Source organism: Nicotiana tomentosiformis, chromosome 2 (assembly GCF_000390325.3).
Source record: "Nicotiana tomentosiformis chromosome 2, ASM39032v3, whole genome shotgun sequence".
NCBI classification, from domain to species: Eukaryota; Viridiplantae; Streptophyta; class Magnoliopsida; order Solanales; family Solanaceae; genus Nicotiana; species Nicotiana tomentosiformis.
The window spans coordinates 70,112,224-70,117,872 of NC_090813.1; positions in this window are offsets into that span (position 1 = coordinate 70,112,224).

Below are 5,649 nucleotides of genomic sequence, written 5' to 3' on the forward strand. Positions count from 1 at the left end.
AGGGAATTAAAATAAAATATAGCATCTGTCCAGAATACAAATTAGACAGTAAAATATAATAACTCTGAAGGAGACTCTGTTAGCTGTGGATCGTAATATAGAATGCAGCTCACCTATGTCCCCACAATTATTAACCACACCTATGCGCCCACAAGGCCGCTATACATATATGTACATGCATAATAAAATGTGCAGCAAGTGTAGTATGAGTACGAAAAGAACGTGGACCCAGTAAGTATCAAGCCTAATCTCGAAGTGGTAGAGACGAGATGACCGACTTTGACACTCACTATGGGTCAATAATAATAACTGAAATACAACTAGAATATCTAAATCAACATGATTCACAAAATTTACAATAATTTATTTAACCGGCGGAAATAATCATATTCCTTCAAATGCAACAATTCTCAATAAATTAATTAAATACCTTAAATTCAAATAATTTCCAATTTATCAATTAATCTCATTTACATGAATAATAATTAATTCCTTAACAAGCAGGAATAATAATTCATTAAATTTCAAAGATTATCGAATTTATTAATTAGCTTCGCAAGTTTGAAATAACTATTAAATTATCGTGTAATTATTATTATTAAGCACGATTTCTGCCGAGGATGTATGACCCGATCCAGAGTGTCGTGTACTCTGCCGAGGGACGTGCGGCTCGATCCATAGATGCATCTATCCTGCCGAGGCGTTCAGCCCGCTGCAGAAGAAAGGAGGACATTTTCTTATGTACCTTCGGAAGGAGAGTATATTTATTATAAGATAAATTCGGGAGGAAGAACAATTTCTTTTAACAATTAATTAATTAAAACAGAAAATCAAGAATATGAGATTTCCATCCTTTAATATCTTTATCTAACAATTCACAATATATTCATGTATATCAATTAATATTAATTAAACAAAGAATATAATTTACACAAGTAATTCATGCTTTGAGTCCTAAACTACCCATACTTTAGCATTAATAGTAGCTACGTACGGACTCTCGTCACCTCGTGCGTACGTAGCCCCCACAATTAGCAACAATTATTCAATTTAATCCCTATGGGGTAATTTCCCCCTCACAAGATTAGACAAGAGACTTACCTCGTCTCAAAGTCCACTTTCCGATTACCACGTCGCGTTGAATTCTCGATTTGACGCCGAAACTCCAAAACTATCCAAATATTATACAAAATAATTAATATATGCTAAATGATTCGAAATGTATCTATTAAATAAATTACCTTATCCAAAATGGTAAAATTCCTAATATTCACCCGGGGCCCACGTGCTCAGATTCTAAAAATCTTCGGATGAAAATGTTACCCATAATCTCTAGAACTTAAATATATAATTTCTACCCAATTCCATAACTATTTTCGTGGTTAAAATCTCACTTTTATAAAAATCTAGGTTTTTCATCTAAATCTTTGATTTCTAAGATTTGCTAGTTATAATCTACCTATAATCTATGTATTTAACTCAAGGGGTGTGGAATTAACATACCTTCAAATTGCTAGTAGAAAACTCCTCACAAAGAGCTCTGAAATCGCCCAACAATGGATGAAAAATAGAAAGAAATGGACTGAGTTTTCATCCGTTTTAAGGTTCTGCCCAGACAGGTTTTTCGCACCTGCAGAAGGAGTACCGCACATGCGGTTTTCGCACCTACGGGAATTCCTCGTAGGTGCGCATTTTCGTTCTTTTCCTGGTTCCGCACCTGCGGAAGAAGTGCTCGCTTCTGCGCAAGCGCAGGTGCGCCCATCCCTTCGCTCCTGCGCATTTTTCCGCTTCTGCGCACAAGGCCATCGCACCTGTGCACTCTCAGGTGCGCCAAATGCTTTGCATCTGCGATGGCTGGGCAGGCTTCTCTCGTTCGCACCTGCGATTTGTGGCTCGCACCTGTGATTTGTGGCTCGCACCTGTGAGCTCACACCTGCGGCTGTCCAAGCGCAGGTGCGATTATGACAGTAGCCGGGAGCTTTAGTCCTTGCTCAATTTCCCAAAATTGGTCCAAGCCTCGTCCGGTTAACACTCGGGACCCCCGGGGCCCCGCCCGAACATACCAACAAGTTTGAAATCATAAAACGGACTCTCTCGAACTCTCGGAACACGTAAAACAACATCAAATCTAAGAATTATACCCTAAACCAAATTGATTCAAACTTAAGAATTTCAAGTTCTTCAATTTATTTCCAATGCGCCGAAATATACTTAAACTACTCGGAATGACACAAAAATTTACGTGCAAGTCTTAAATCACTATACGGAACTATTCCCAAACTCAAAATTCTAAACAGATTTCAATTACTCAAAAACCTACCCCAAACCAAATTTTAAAGAATTTTAAACCTTCAAATAGTTAATTTTTACTATTAAACGTCAAAACGCTCCCGGTTTATCCAAAACCCGATTCGGACATACGCCCAAGTCCAAAATCATCATACGAACATATTGGAACTGTCAAATTCCGATTCCGGGGTCTTTTCTATAAATGTTGACCGAAGTCAAACTTGGCCTTTTAAGGCTAACTTAAGGAACCAAGTGTTCCAATTTCACCCCAAACGTTTCCAAATCCCGAACCAATTATCCCCGCAAGTCAAAAATCATTAAAAGCACATACGGAAAATTTTATTTTAGGGAATGGGATTCTAAAAGTTAAAATGACCGATTGGGTCATTACATTCTCCACCTCTTAAACAAACGTTCGTCCTCGAACGGGTTTAGAATAATACCTGTAGTGCTAAATAAGTGTGGATATTTGCTCCGCATGTCCTCCTCGGCCTCCCAAGTCACTTCCTCGACTGGTTGGCCCCTCCACTGGACCTTTACTGTAGAAATCCTCTTGCACCTCAACTGGCAAACTTGTTTATCAACAATGGCAAATGGCTCTTCTTCATAACCCAAACTCTTATCTAGCTGAACTATGCTGAAGTCCAACACATGTGATAGGTCAACATGATACTTCCGGAGCATAGATACATGGAAAATCGGATGAACTCCCGATAGACTGGGAGGCAATGCAAGCTCATAAGCAACCTCCCCAACTCGTCTCAACACCTCAAATGGGCCTATAAACCTTGGGCTCAACTTGCCCTTCTTCTCGAATCTCATAATTCCCTTCATCGGCGAAACCTTCAAGAGAACTTTTTCACCTACCATAAATGATAAATCACACGCTTTCTGATTCGCGTAACTCTTCTGTCTGGACTGTGCTGTACGAAGTCGCTCCTGAATTAACTTTACATTTTCCAAGGCATCCTTTACCAAATCAGTACCATATAACTTAGCCTCACCGGGCTCACACCATCCGATAGGTGAATGGTATCGACGGCCATATAAAGCCTCAAATGGACCAAATAATGGTATTTGCTCTTTATTATACTTCATATAATCCGATCGTACTGATCCAGGATCCAATAACCTCGTCTCACTTAGTATAAGCTGCTCAGGCAATAAGCCACCTCAGGCATGACAAAAAGTCTCATATGACGCCACAAAGATCTAATAAGCTTCGGACTCGATTACGATACATAAGGAAAACAGACTATGGAAAGGATTACTCAACCCACGTGACTAATTAAACAACTGAAAAGGTGTCATGAACCTTTCTCAGAAAATGGAACACAAAATACAAAAAATAGAATATAGGGGACTGTACTTGACATCACACTGTTGCGACATGCAACCAGATTCAAACAACATACCCGTGGCGGTGTGCCACCCGATCCGCATAAAAAGAATCTATAAGGAAATACTTACCGAGCTAGAATGCTCATTACTGCAAAATATCCGAATATCGGACACAAGCACGCTAAGTGCATGATACCATCCCTGGGAGGACCGACAACGCCATATGCTACAAAACTCAAGCACAACTAAGGTGCGATATATGAATTTGAATTTCGAGAGCCATCCTTCTCACATAGAACCATCGCTACGCGGAACCCCAACACATAAGAAATTTATCAAGCCGTTTCACAACTCGCTCGACACAATTTAGTATTACATGAAATAGCCGACGACGAAATGACATCCAACATCTGAATACTCCTCCATAAGGAGCGCTATGCTGAATGAACACATCCGGCCTGATATAGAGCCCATATTCATATTTAAATCCATCCACAGACCTCAAGCAATTCTGCTCACACCATACTAGGCTAATAACCCTTCAAGGATCCATAATAACCCTTTTTCCCATAACACACAAGAATAGCCATCATAATCGGAACAAACTTCCACAGTCCACAACCAAATGAACCGAGCGTCCTACAAGTAAAAATTCTCGAATCAGCGATATCGCCAAAATCTTCATACTTGGTTTCAATCTTCACTCAATTAAGTGACTACATGCCACTCTTACACAATCTCTTCGTGGGACACGCTCCCACGACCTTCCGCACCAGGTAACAAGTCTACAATTCCATGCCATCGGTCACACTAATACTATAAAGCATACAAAGAATCCATAAATCAATACACACGGTCTCTTACACCTGACATCGACCTTAGGTGATGCCGAAAACAATACCATCTTACTTTAAACATCTAAATCCTTTTCCTGCTCATCCGAGCTTGTGACATCCTTGTCAACACCGAGCCGAAATCTTAAATCCTCAACTTACGAATCTCATGCTACTTAATGCACTTTATCACGCAAATACGTAGGAGTACAGGAATTCCATCATAACTCCCGAACCACTAATAGGGTAACACTTCATCATATAACATCCTTCTACTTAACTCATTTCAAGAGAACCATTGCAACACGTGACTGAATTCCTATATCCACAGAGAATACCGGCCCCAAGTAGTGGTCTAAACCACCATAACACTTTCGGGATCCCTCTACACATAACATGCCATAATACTTGAATTCCTCCAAATAAAATCAATTATGGCGGACGTCAAGCCTCGTACGTACCGCCACAAATCACATGCATAATGCAACGCGCTGAAGGAATTGATTATTGCCACTATCATGCCAATTCAACCATTGTTAGCCGACCCATCCTTTCTCAATTTATTCTCCACATGCCTTAGAAATAATAATAATAGCTCAATTCATTACATCATGAATGCACTCATCCCAAGTGACCTTATTTCACGAGACCACGCTGTTTCAAAACCCACAAATCATCTCATACCCCTCCTTGTGCGCACTTTTACATCTTCAACTGGTACACCCATTCTGATACTTCTTTTATGAATCCGAAGTTATTTTCTTATGTTTCTCAAATGCTACACCACAACCTGAAGATAACGCAGAGTACTCCAAGCCCCGTTTCATAATCTACTGCAAAAGCTCGATACTCAACCATACTACAGACTCGAGATCCTTAGACACCACACTTTAAATTTTTGAATCCACTAGGACCGTTATTGAGAGTCACTTGCTCTGACTTGTTCCCAAACATGTTCAATTACAAGACCCTGCTAGCATATGGACACTTTATCAAGGAAACATCCGACTATTTCACTTTCCTGTGCATTACATCTACACGAAGCATAAACTCCGAGTCTTCCAAAAACCTGAACATGAATTGATAAGGCCAAATATGGCACACATTCCCCAAATTCTTTGCTCAAATTACCAATGATGTTTTCTTTCCTTAGTTGCAATGACCCACCAATACACCGATAACCAGA